Source organism: Schistocerca americana, chromosome X (genome assembly GCF_021461395.2).
Source record: "Schistocerca americana isolate TAMUIC-IGC-003095 chromosome X, iqSchAmer2.1, whole genome shotgun sequence".
Classification (NCBI taxonomy): domain Eukaryota; kingdom Metazoa; phylum Arthropoda; class Insecta; order Orthoptera; family Acrididae; genus Schistocerca; species Schistocerca americana.
Genome location: NC_060130.1, coordinates 718465467 through 718480141, shown reverse-complemented (window position 1 = coordinate 718480141; position 14675 = coordinate 718465467). Strand labels below are relative to the sequence as shown.

The 14675-nt window shown below is 42.6% G+C and overlaps 1 long non-coding RNA gene across 1 annotated transcript; it reads right to left on the bottom strand.

Moving 5' to 3' along the window:
• Positions 1-3: 3 nt before the first annotated feature.
• On the bottom strand, positions 4-13897 carry LOC124554767. The gene is made up of 3 exons (XR_006968439.1): positions 13237-13897; positions 7363-7530; positions 4-107 (listed from the first exon to the last, which is right to left on the bottom strand). It is a non-coding gene; the product is annotated as an uncharacterized LOC124554767 (long non-coding RNA).
• Positions 13898-14675: the final 778 nt, after the last annotated feature.

The following is a 14675-nucleotide window of genomic DNA, read 5'->3' as shown; positions in this document are numbered from 1 at the left end:
TCTCCTTCATTTAGTGAATCTGAAAGATTGTTCGAAGAGGAGAAACTATTTGGATCACTCTCTCTCTCTTCTGTGGAACTGTTGACAGCATCAGGTGTTTGAGATCTCTGAAATAAAAAATTAGATATCTTATTCTGCAACTATTCTGTTCAGATCAGGAAGTTATTTCAAACCTTAACTTCAATGATAATGCACTAAATTAGAAAGCGAAAAGCTGGACATTTTTAGAGAAAACTGAGAACACTGTGTTAGCAAGAACTTCTGCCGAGTACCTTTGTAACCATATCCTGATGGAACATCTAGTTCTTAAAACTGGTAACAGATGTAGCATAACACTGGACTGAAACTGGCCACTCTATTATCTTTAATGGCTTCAAGTTTCCGTCATCCACTTTATTCTTTTAGGGAAAGGTTATGGAAGAATTAAACATTGATTTGATGACAGATTTCACTGAGAAAATTATTTCAGAGTGTATAAATTTTTGAATTTGGCCATTGCTTTGATCTCCTCTCAGAGACTTAACTATTGACTTGGCTAAATTTCATTTCTTACCCTTTCAAAATACATGCAGTTACTGAACTTCCCTCCAACAAATTGCTCTGAACTAAGTATCTGTGAGGGACACCCACACAAGCAGGCACAGGTAAACAACATTATGCAGTTAGGTTACTCTGAAGATGAAAGGGAGAAAACTACACCACAGCAGTTGTTAATAATCATGAAGATATTAAATGTTTTTATGAAAATATGTAGCATCTAGAGAAAATTAAAAAAAAAATGAAATGGGTGGTTAGTGTTTCACATCTTATTGACATAAAAAAATTAAAAAAAAAATTTACACGTATACAATAATGGGAGAAGAAAAATGATTTGATGAAGGAATCATCAGTGTTCTATACTTGAGTGATTTAGAGAAACCACAGAAAATCCATGTCACTGTTGTTGGAGATATATTTTCCCTCAGTTTTCTCTGACATGAACGTATTTTTAAGTTTAGGCTAGGCAGGATAGCCGCTGTCTTAATGTCTTTAGTAAAAAAAAAAAAGAGAGACTGAAAAAATATGTAACTATTAATAGAGAGAGAGAGAGAGAGAGAGAGAGAGAGAGAGAGAGAGAGAGAGAGAGAGAGAGAGAGAGAGAGAGAGAGGCCATCACCATCAGTACATCTGGGCCTTACCACGAAGCACAGCCGATGCAACTACACTAGCCATCTTACTGCCATCTGACTGCCTGAACTCAGGGAGCCAGCAATGTGCTACTGCCTTATGGTCTGGGCCATGCAGTGTGCTGTGGCCAGTTTTACCCAGGGCAGTCTGTTGATTTAACTGCACTAAGGGGAAAGGTGTCTTATCTAAATGGATGTGATAAAGTGGAAATGAAGAGATTATTGGAGAAATTTGCAGAATTATTTAACCTGCATGGACAATGCCTGCTACATGACTATTGCAGCATGGAATTCCACAACAAATGAGCTGCTTGTGTACAAGAAACAGCACTAGGATGTAATTATTAAAGAAAGCACCAGTGTTTAGTCAGTGCTTCTCATAACAGGTGGTAAGAAGGCTTATCAGGTGACTGTAAATATCTAAACAACAAGCAATAACTAATGAATAGCCCATGCCAAACATTACAGAGACCTTAGACAATCTGGTGCAATGCCATTATTTTATCACCATGGATTTGGTGGGGGGGAGGGATGGGGGGGCGTACCACCAATTAGAGGTAGCACTGGAGGAATGACCTGAAACAGCGTTTTCAGTTCCATTTGATCACTACCAGTATCATCAGATGCCATTTGGTTTGAAAAATGCAACTTTCCAACACATGTTAGATGGAGTACTACAGAATCTGAAACCAAAACAATGCTTAGTCTACCGAGATGACACTGTATTGTCCAACACATCCAGGAGTATAAGGTGCATCTACAAGAGGTCTGAGTGTTTGTGTGTGGCACAACAGACCCTTATCTTAGAAACACGCCACTTTGTATTACAGGAAGTCTGCTATTCAGGTCATATCATCAGCCGAGATGGTGCACGACTAACTCACAGCTGATACAAGCTGTAAATGATTTCTCAGTGTATAGCACAAATGAAGAAATTACAGTAATATCTCAGGATTGCAATTTTATAGAGAATACATCCCAAAATTTGCAGAAGTTATGCCTTTGTTAAAGAAGAGGTAATAGGTTCATGAGGCTCCACACTGAAGCAGATCTTGAGGTATTGCACTGAAATGAATTTAGAGACAGACCTCCAACTCATGGCTAAGTGAATTTGGTTTTGAGGTTGTGCAATGTTCAAGGAAGTATCACTGGTACAGTGTTACCCAATCTTGGCAGCGCGCCAGCCGCCGACTGACCGACGAACAGCTGACGCGAGCACCTAGAACGTCTAGTGCTCGCGTCCGGGATAACTCTCGGCTGGCACTGTGAAATATTCTAAGTCCCTTATCTCCCACCACGCCAGTGCGCGGCTATATAAGCGAGCGCTGCCCGCGGAGCGGATCATTCGCGCTGCTGCTGCTGCACAGGCAACTGCATTGAACGCTGCCAAGATGCCCTACAGAAGATACCGTCGCCGTGCAAGACAGACAATATACTAAACAATTGAAGATGTCGAAATGACAACATCTGCTGCTGACAAGAAGAAGAATACCATAAAATCTGTCGCTGCACACTCTCTACTAGATGCTGTGCTGTAGAATGTATTGAGTCAACACAGAAGAACAGCACAAAGCTCAGGGTGGGTGAGAAGCCCTGTACCCCTAGTATCAAACGCTAATTGATTTGATTTGTTTTAGCGCAACTATGTACTTTAGTATTAAGTGCCCATATATCTGTAGGTTCCCCACCATGTTGTTAACACATTTCTTGACATATTTTTACACATGTCTGGGGTTACAGTGTGAAATGCATCCTCAACAGCATTGTGCAGTTCATTGGTAGCATAGCAACATGCAGATACATGCACCTTAATGACTCACCATAATGAGCTGTAAGGTGTGGTGATGTCAGGACGTTTTGGTGGCCATTTCAAGGAACCTGGTGGTGTTGATGCACCACAACTTATCAACCGTCATAAAAAAAGCTCACTTAGGAAATTGTGCACTGCAGGAGCATAGTGAGGAGGCACTCAGCCTTACTGCAACCATATGCATTCTGTGAGGCCCCTTTCCTCAAGCTGAGGTATGAACAACATTTGGAACACGTGTAAATAATCTGTGCCATTCACAGTTCCTGGAAAAATGTATGGTCCAAGCATAAGTTGTGAAGTCATCGCTGCCCATCTCATTATGTGAGGCAGCTTTCTTTGTAACTTGACCATGTAATGAAGATTCTCTTTGGCTCAAACGACAATATTTCTATTGTGTGAGCTGTGATAAATGGCACATTCACTTGAAAACATAACCATGGCATAGTTCACTGCATTTTGAAATTGAGTTAACAAAACTTGGCACGCTGAAACACACTCATTCCAGTCTGTGTCCGATAACTCTTACGAACTTCAGTCATAAAGGTCTGACTATAATGTCTTTTGATATGATCTCACATTTTTGTCCTTGGTATACCAAATTTAAAGCATATTGTGTGTTGGCTTTACAGGAGACTGTTCAATCAAAGTAGAGACTCAGGCACGTTTCTTCTCATGTCTTCTTCCTTCTACTCAGTGGCTTATCTTTAACACTGTCAAAAGCAAAAGCATTTATTTCTCAATCCAGAAGTGTCACCTTTCATGGTGGAGCCTCATCACACCTTTCCTAGAACACTACTGTAGTTTTCTGTCTCATTGTCTGCCCTGTGTGTCATTCAGGCACCCACACACTTGTCACTAAATGCTCCTCAGTAGTGCAATTACGACCACTCACGTCTGACATGGCTACAGATTAAAACACTATTGTGGAAACATGTAAACACGAATTGCAACAAGTAGTAATAAAGTTACCAACCTGCCTAATAACATCTCATACTATACAGAAGTTACAGGGGTACGGGGACTCTTGCCCATCCTGTATTTAAAAATCATGTGTCTTGGCCATGATCACCATATCAAATCAACAGGCAGAAATGGTGGCACAGACTATTGTTAACCATTGCTTATTAAAAATCTAATGCCAGAGACAATAATAAATGACCACAGCACTAATTGCCAAGTATGTCCAAGTTATTGAAGCAATTACATTCATTATTACACTTATTATTATTTCTCCCAAGAGTGCTAGTTCTGCAAGGTTCAGGTGAGAGCTTCTGTGAAGTTTGGAAGGTAGGAGATGAGGTACTGGCAGGGTAAAGGTGTGAGGATGGGGCACAAGTCGTGCTTGGGTAGCTCAGATGGTAGAGCACTTGCCCGCGAAAGGCAAAGGTCCCGAGTTTGAGTCTCAGTCTGGCACACAGTTTTAATCTTCCAGGAAGTTTCATATCAGCACACACTCTGCTGCAGAGTGAAAATCTCATTCTGAATTACACTTATTATTTACACTATAAGATGTTACAAATTAGTGCACTACACCTGCAAGTGAATGGCTGAACAGAGAGTTCACAGGACAGTAGGGGAAAACTGTTAAGTAATTTCATGAATAGTAGTCACAATGATTTGAACACTTTACCATAATTTGTAGTGACAGCTTGTAACTTGGAAAGTGTACAAAAACATGGGCTTTATCCCCTATGAGGTGGTTTTTAGCCAAAAGACCCCATTCCCTTTCAAATTATGCCACCTACCCTAGGTGAAGATGTATACTTCACACAAAATTTTGCTACAAAATTAAGAAGTATGTGGCAACAGATTAGAAAGATGAATATGAAGTCTTAAGAATGGCATGAAGGCACCCCACAACAAAAAGCTAAATTGGTTATGTAGCACACTGGGCAGTGAGTAATGTTATCTAACACCTACATGCTGAAAGAAAAAACTAAAAAGCTAATTTTGCAATACCAGGCACCTTACCAGATAATTGAGATTATGTCCCCAGTTAATGTCAAACTGCAATGCCCAACCCAAAGCCCAAGTGTCCACGTAGTAAGAACTCATTTATTTCATGTTGTACTGGAAGCACTGCCGTATTTAACAGCAGCTCCTTCTGAATGGGGAAGGGAACCGATTGGAGAAAATACAAGGGGGGGAAAGGTAAAATTAAGCATGTGACGCAGGATGTACTAATAGTCATCCTGACACTCCTAATGCCGTAAAACCATGAGGCGGCCTTGTGAGCTAATTTTTTGTGTTTGCTAATTAGTTATTAGGGATATTTGTGAGTGTATATTCTGGTAATGTGTCTATTTCTTTCATGAGACAGGCTCAAAGGAGACATTCTTGTTTAGTTAATAGGTTATGGGAAATTTTAGGTGAAATGTTCTGTGGAGTGTTAGTGGAACCTTAGTGTGTCCAATTTAGTTTAGAAGGGAATCAATGATGTTACATGGTGCAGAAAGTTTGTTTGTTAAATTCATGGTTTGTGTAGAGGCAGTCATGCAGACTTTTAAAGGCAACAGGTTGGCAGTAAATGAGTGATGGTGTGTTCATGTTACACAACTTTGGCCTTTAACTTTAAAGATATTTCATAAGGGATGTTTCCTAGGTCGCTTTAGTCAGTGAAGAAAACAAGGAATTTGAGAAAGTACTACTCTCCACCATGGAATAACTACAATGCCAAGTTGGGCTACTCACTGTTTGTCCCCCACAAAATGAACACACACAGTCCTCAAGTCATGTGAGTACACCCTAACCAGTAGTTGTAGTTTGCATCTGCTACAAACAAGGCTATTTCAGCTGTGTACAGCAAATATAACTGCATGAGCAGGGATTGTTGATAAATGCTATGTGATGCAATTTCTTAGGACATTTTTCCAGTTACCTGCCACCATCACTGGAACAACAACACTTAACACAAACTGCTCATTATGTAACTGCAAAACCCATCTTTCAAGACTACGCCCATGAAAAACCTAACCTACTTCAATGGCATGCTATACCTGACCCTTCTTGCTTCCCTGAATCAGATGATATCAGCACAAAATAGTCACTTAATGATGGACCACCTGCTTGATGACATGAAAATTTATTGCACCGAACACCACCACCAACTTAACACTACACAGGAATTAGCATAACTCTCATAAATATTGTGTATGTCACCTGAGATGTAGAGTTGCCAAAATCCCACCTTTATGTTTCTTTAACCTACAGGCCCATAGCAGTCATGTCAGAATCAGTGACTAGGTCTCATTGAGTGAGTAAAGGAGTGAAAACAAAACAAGGGGCCCTGACACACCATGTTTGAGAGTTGCAAGAGTCAGATCATGTATACCATATGATATTAAAATGGAAAGAGGCCACACAAAGGGGAAAATTAAGCAAGAAGTGTTTGCTCTGAATTCATGCAGTAGCAGTAGAATGTAAAGTGCAGGGTGTTGCTGCCCAACTCTTAAGCAGTAATCCAGTATCCAGATTAATCTATGACAGGAAGAAATGTAGCAGTATAGAATTTTAGTGGCATGGAAAGCAGCCCAGGACTGTAATCAGACCACAGTCACAGATAGCAGGCCAAACAGTGCCCCTACCAATGCAGCAATTCAGCATAAGCCTCTACTTCTGTACCATCACTCCCATGTGCCAACTACCTAGAAGTGTACCAGTCTTCAAGAAGCTTCTGCAGTTTGACACATTGACACACAACAGATGAACCCTGGTCATCAGCCTCTGCCCCAGAGATTTCCAACACAGAAACACTGCTCTTCTGTAAACTCAGCTGGGGCATCAGTATTTAAAACACCTGGTACAGCCTGTCACCATTGGTACAGTTGGGCTGTAGTATGATGCGCAGCTGGTGCCAGATGTCGTCTAACATGACGCAGCCACTCCCAGTTTCTCTGGGCCACGAACCAACAACCACCATCTGACTGCCTGAGCTCTAGCAGTCAGAAACCTGGTGCCACCTCATGGTCCAAACCATGCAGCAAGTTCCAGCCAGTTCCACACTCAGGGAGAACCACTGCCACCCACTGCTGCTCTACAGCTTGCAGTTCTGTGTTCATCAGCTACATATCTGGGTAGTTCTGTCGGGGCCACTAGTTTAGCCCTGGCTACTGGCTCCCTCACTTTGCTTCACCATCCCATCTCATACTCCCGGCGTGCTCAGATCCCAGGAGCCTCGCCCATGCCTACTGTCTGTCTCTCTGTCACAGATGCACTGCTCTGTGTTCATGTATGATCATTAATAGAGAGTTCTGGCAATAGACTAGCTGTCTGCATCATATGCACCACCACCATGCACCTCCATCAGAGAGCCATTTGTCCGTATGTTCCAAAAGCATACCCCATTACATTCAAATAAACATTACATTTAGGACAACAATGACTTACCTTATGTACAATATTTTCATCAGATGTCTGAATTCCATTTGCTTCTTTCAGTTCTCTCTCCCTCTGTACTGCCTCATCAATTTCTTGTTGAATTCTTGTTGTTGCAGACCGAGGAGGCTGAGTATGCTGTTGTTTACTTGAACTCAGAGTTTTATGTAGGAAACGAAACTACAAAAACGAACAGTTGAAATCATAAGAACTGTGTTAACAGTCACATATAAAAACTAAGAATTTAAAACTTTTCCACAACTATTTTATCAAAAAGTCTACATATTATCCATTTTCTAATGATGGCAACATTGTCAATAATGATCAATGGACATACATAGTATATACTAGCAGCACACAGTGGCCTGAAACCCAGCATGCTTTGCATCAAATCATTAAGGGTTAGTAGTGGGAGGGTAACCCTATGTGCCAACTGAATTTTGCCTCTCAGTATCAGTTTTTAAGAACTTCAAAGGTAGGAATTTTAGTTACAGGGTGAGAGTGTGTGTGCGTGTTCTCATAACCTATGCTTAGTTTTAAGCTGCCCACAATATCCGCTTGCCGATTTTATTGCTGTGCACATCACTATGTGGGTTTGGATGTTTGGCTTCCCATGTATGGACTCTCATCATAAGTTCATTTTCTCTCAAGGGGGCTGTGCTGCCCAGCTATTATCAAGCCACCATAGTCCCATGAAGCAACTACACAGTCAGTGTAGAGGAGCAACGTTATCATGCCTGTGCCGATACCAAAGTGGCGATGAAGGATATTCTTAAAAATTTCGAGTTGCAATTTACACCCCCTTTTCATAGTGTAACACTGGGCCACAATGTGGGCTCAGCTTTTCAGCTGCAGCTGACACTCATAGACCAGAACACAGACTTGGTTCACTTCCTTGCCTAGCTGGAGGGGACCAGGCACACACTGGGCATTTTTTTTCACTGCCCCGATTATTTTTTCTGGTTTCAGTGAGACTATGAAAAGGTGGGAGAATTACCTTCCCCCACTTCTTGCTGCACTTACACATAAGGGGTATCATTTATCTAGTTGATAAGGCTATTGATAAGGCAGCCTTCTTGTCCAGCAATGTGGGTTTCTATGAAGTTGTCCAGAATTTTAAGCTCTGCTCCAAGCCTGAGAAAATCTCTTAACGAGCTTTGTCAGTTACTTATGCAGAATTTTGGTCATCAAACCCATGTGGTGGTGGTGGTGGTGGTGGTTGTGGTGGTGGCGGTGTGGTTGCAGTTTAACCAACACAACAAGTGCCTTGAGCAGTTGTGTGTGGCCTGGATGGCTGATCTGCAGCACCTCTTATGCAAATGATGTTTTGAGTGTCCAAATGTATGCTATCTCTTATGCAGACTCACTAATTTGGGACACGATTGTCCGGTTAGCTCCTGATCCTAATGTTCAGACTAGGGCATTGACCTTTAGCCATTGTTGCCACCTAAACGTCACTGGAGCATCTCTTTGGGTGTGGATCAAGCATGATGTAGATTTTTCTCATGTATGACTGGCTCAGCATTCTCCATTAGGTGCTCATGCTTTCCACAAATGAGCTATGCTGTCTAGCAGTTGTCCCCCTGGCATTGCATGCTCATCTATTCCACTGGCTGCATGGATGCATTGCACTTGGGTATTACTTGTATGAATGCATTGGTGCTAAGTTGTGTGTGCTGGCTGGTGATCAAGCTTGACACTGAACATCTGGGTTTTGCTTGTGGGGCCTGTACACAGAACTAGGCTACACTGCTGCACCAGGTCTCTCCTTGGTCAGTCCCAGAGCACCATTGAGATAGGGTGCACATCAGTTTCAGTGGTCCATTTTTGTGCAGCTTGTGGTGGTTGGTGGTTAACGCATTGTCCAATTTCCCATATGAAGCTAAGCTGTCCTCTACATCGTCTACTGCAGCTGTTCATGTATTTTATTTTTTTTGCCACCGAGGAATCCCCTGGGACCCTCTTGTCCAATAATGGGAGGCCATTTGTGTCAAGGAAGTTTGAGGACTTTTGCATCCACAATGGTATCCAGCATCTGACTATACCCCACTTCACCTGGCTTCTAACTCTGAGGTGGAGCACTTCATGTATACATTTAGGACCCAAATGAGGATGTCTGTGTATGATTGTCATCGTATGTTAGACATATACTCTTGGGACACCCCTTACAAGTTCTGAATTGCATGTAGTGTGTTTTTACAAAGTTTAGTGACAAAGAATTGGCTAGGAACCAGTGATTAATGTCCACAAATATTTTATTGGCTGATCTTTCTAAGACTACACTTGATTTGCTATTTATTGCAATGTTTGTACCATCGGTAAACAAAACAAACTTGGCATCTGGTAATGTTACTGATGAAAGGTCATTGATATACACAAGAAAAAGTAAGGGCCCCAAAATGGAACCTTGTGGGACCCCACATGTAATTAGTTCCCAGTTGGATGATGCCTGATAGCTTGATACATGTCTCTTTTCTAATAACACCCTTTGTTTCCTGCCAGAGATATAAGATTAGAACCATTTTGCAGCATTTCCTGTTACACTATAATATTCTAGTTTACTTAAAAGGATATTGTGATTTACACAGTCAAATGCCTTTGACAGATCACAAAATATAGCAGTCGCCTGCAATTTTTTGTCTAATGAATTAAGCACATTTTCACTGTAAGTGTAGATAGCCTTCTCAATATCAGAACCTTTTAGAAATCCAAACTGTGACTTTGACAGTATGTTATTTGAGATAAGATGGTTATAAAGACGACTGTACATTACTTTTTCGAAAATTTTTGAGAATGCTGGCAACAGTGAAATTGGACGGAAATTTGATGCTATTTCTTTATCTCCCTTCTTAAACAGTGGCTTAACTTCAGCATATTTCAGCCATTCAGGAAATATTCCACTGATAAACGAATGGTTACACAGATAGCTTAATATGTTACTTAGCTCAGAATCACATTCTTTAATTAACTTTGTTGATATTTCATCATACCCACTAGATGTTTTTGATTTTAAAGATTTTATGATGGACATTATTTCTGTTGGGGTAGTGAGGGTCAAATTCATATTATGGAAGTTACTTGAAATGTCTGGTCTAAGGTAATCCATAGCAGCATCTACCGAACCTGACAACCCCTGATGATCCTCTGGAGCCACCTCTAACTGATGATAACCACTTGTCAAATCCATCGTAGAAAACTAATGGCACTGTCCTAAGTGATCCTAAGTCTCAGATATGTTTGGAATGAGGTATGCGTAGGTTACTGTCTTATTATTGAGCTATCGTTAGTCACAACAGAACCTGTATTTCTTATTTACATCCGTAGATGCTTTAGGCACAATGACAATGCCCGCTCTGCAGCAACTATTACTATGCTCTATAATACCATCCGCAAGCTGCTGATCAATGAAATCCTCCACAAACGGCTGCAAATACCTTGGTATTCTCTATGATTTACAGTAAACAGGTGCTTCATTCGCTGTTGGTATCCTATGTTGTACTAATGGAGTTGCTGGTAACGGCCCTTGTGGAAAAACAAATCCTTAAATTCCCACAATAATTCTTCCATATGCTCTCTTTCTCGTCCTTTCAGATAATTTTGACACGCAATGCAGTTCTATCGCCAGTTAGTGGTTGATCGCTTCGCCTACCTCCCGAACACCAGTCTTCGTCATCTGGCACGTCTAACTTTGCTACTAAAACTCATTTCCTCAAATTCGCGTCTACAGCGCTAAAATTATCGACGTTCACGGGAACTACTCGCCCGTCGTTCCCCTCCTGTATGCGTACAACACTACGTTTCACAAAACAACCCAGTGAACCCAAATCTTCATTAACCTTCAATGGTTCAGTAACACATACTGTAGCCGCAGGTAGATTCGACTCCACACTTACCCAAAGCGATTTCCCAGTGCCACTAGACACACACTCATGCGAATTAAGCCTGAATGCTAATGTACGAGGTTCAATTGGTTTGTTCATTACATTGAATGCCCCTCGCGACAGCTCTGCATTGACAACAGTTTCCCCTAGCGGAAATAACATTCCACCAAGTTCCACAGTTCATTGTCCAAGGTCAATTTTGCCATGATGTTGATGCAAGAAATCTACTCCTAGGATCATGTCGTAGCCCTCACTTACCCATGGTACTACCTCCATGCAAGCATTAAATCGGACTTTCCCTATTCGAAAGTCAACTGTCACTGACCCCAGAGGTGTGACCTCCTCATCCCCCACTCCATGCAACCTATAACGTGGTGGGTCTAGCTTCCTTCGTCCCCTTATATTTTTAGTAGTCACTGACACTAGCGCCCCTGTGTCCAACAAAATCTTAAACGTTTTAGTTCCTATGGATCCAACCACTGAACATTCCACCGCCGCATACGTATTCGTAGCATTGAAATTAAACGGGAGCCCCTTTACGTGGGTCTTGGGCCCCCTCTGTCGTTTAACGATTGTCCACCTCTCCTATCTCCACTTCTCCATCCTGCACGCTGCTGATTTCCACCTCTTCCTCTATTCCTTGGCGACTGGGTACGTTGCCTCAGCACATGTCCCGTACGACCACACTTAAAACATTTCACACCTGCCGTAAACACTGTTTGCCTCTCGCGTGCCCCTGTTGCCACGTCTATTTCCTCAGATTGAATTACCGAGCGAGGTGGCGCAGTGGTTAGCACACTGGACTCGCATTCGGGAGGAGGACGGTTCAATCCCGTCTCCGGCCATCCTGATTTAGGTTTTCCATGATTTCCCTAAATCGTTTCAGGCAAATGCCGGGATGGTTCCTTTGAAAGGGCACGGCCGATATCCTTCCCAATCGTTCCCTAACCCGAGCTTGCGCTCCGTCTCTAATGACCTCGTTGTCGACGGGACGTTAAACACTAACCACCACCACCATCAGATTGAATTGCCAGCTGAATGGCCGAATACAAATCTTTCGGAGTCCCTTCACGCACTTTCCGTGACATATGCGCCGGTAACCCTCTCAAAAATACATCGAGTGCTCTTTGCTCAGCCTCCTGCAACAGAACGCTATTCACTTCATCGCTCTGACCCAACTCGTAAGTATACTCATTAATTTCCCTTATCCTGTCCGCAAATTTCTCCACTGTCTCCCCCTGTCTCTTAGTAATTGTACTTACCCTCTCCCTAAAGTACCGAGCGCTATTTTGTTTCTTGTATTTTTGTAAAAGCCCTTTCTTGAACTGTTTAAACTGTCCTACCCTCCTTAAGGTCTCAGAACACCTTACATATGTTTTCGCTTCACCTGTTAGTCTAATCTTGGCTATATGTAACAACTGCTCGTCAGACCAACCATTCATCACCACTGAAGTCTCCAAGTCCTCCACAAACGAACGCACATCCTCAGATGCCTTGCCAGAAAACAGAATAATCAAACTTGCCGCGGCTGCATCAATCTCCTTCACCCTAGGCATAAACGACTGATCAGATGCGGTTTCCCGCTCACTTCTAGATGTTAATTCATTTCTCAACTGCGTATTGTCTGCTGTCAACTGTGCTACTTTTTCCAACAAAATCCGCGCCGCTTGTGGTTCCGACACACCTTGCCTCCTTGACTCTGCCACTATGTTGCTTTCGTTCCCAGTTAGTCCCGAAACAAATCGATTAAGTACAAGAATAATCTGACTTCCTACAGCTCCATATCGTCATACTCAGTATCATCATTCATAAACATATACAAAAGTAATCAAATGCCACCAAACAAAAATCTTACTGCCTCAAATACACTAACACTTACTGTGACAACAAAAAATACTATGCCCACGAAAACATGTACAATGTGGCTTGCCAGGAACCATACTCGAAAAAACAAAAAAGAAAGAAAACGTCCAATCTCAAACAGAACAATTTTGGCAGCACTCACCACATCTTGTGACCATAATGCAGGTGGTGGGCTCGAACGTCATACTGGACAGACGACGTCCGCTATTATGACACTAAATGTAATGGCTGATTGCCAGGAGGTGCCGACAGCCGGCTGAGCAGTCTTCTTCCCCATTCATTCAGCGCTGCTCCGCCGGGAGCTGTAGGCCGGCCCCGCTGCTGCTTCTTCCTCGCTGGCGTAGCTGAGAACGCGGCGGCAATGACCACCCGCGATCTGGCGTCCGAATCTGCTGCCCTTGCCTCGGGAAGTGTCCAGCGTGTGTCGGGAGCCGAGACGACTGCCCGCAGTAGTGAGCTGAAGGGTGGCCCGCCTGGCTTGCTGCGGACCCCGCGTCGGTCTCAGAGAGTCGAACCAACGACCCGGCGTGGACTGGGACGCTGGCGCCCCATCTGTTGCTGTATGCAGCCCGGTGGTGTGATACGCCCCGCCGTCCAGGAGAGCTGCCACACTTGAATGAATCTCGTTAGAAAATGGCACTTATTTATACTTGGCTGTGCGCCAATGCTTTACCAAGAGGGCCGCTTTGCATCACGTATGCATAACACTTAGGTTGGCCAGTGGCCCTCTTCTGCTTGTGACTTGCGCCATGGAAATTGCTGTGTGCGCCCTCTCTGGCAGTTCTAGGCCCCTGTGGCCTCTATTTGCCTTCGCAATTGCTGGTATGCGTAACTTACTGCAATCTGGCTAGCACCTGCCTGTAACTCGTGGTCCAAATATCGCACAAAACTAACTTTCCCTATCCTAAGCGGTGTTGCCGTTGCAGTACAAACAGAAATATCGAAGCACATCTAGTAAGCACTAAGAGCAAATACTTACGGAAAAAATCCGAGCAGCAATAGAAATCAACTCTGTACACATGCCAAATCCTTGTTGGAGACCCCTACATGATAGGGTGATAGTCAAATGAACATGTAGAACTGTGTCCAGACTTAAGACTCTGTCAAGTGCAGCACTACATGAGTCTGCAGACAGGCTCTCTGATGGGTCATAGCAGTACACACAATTGTTTCCAGACTTTGATTTTCTAATACATCCACCATCTGCACCACTCATTGAATCTCTTATAGGTATGAAGTGACTGTTATTATACTTTTCATGATCATCCTGTCCAAAATGCATGCATGTGCATCTTCAAGGAGACTTAGGACTGTTTAGTAGGTTGGCATATAAGACGCTCAAATATTTTCATAGAAAATCAATGAACACTTGGGTATGTTAGCAATAAGAGCGTATACAAATGGCAAGGTGTCAAGAAAATATGAAAAATGACATAAAATTGGTAAAATTGAGGGAACGCCTGGTATTATCACGTAAAACTGAAGTAAATACATGAACATTGAGGGAAATACGATGAAGTATGTAAAATAGTGAAAACCTCGTAAAATTACGGAAGTTGAGTGGGCATACTTCAAATTAGA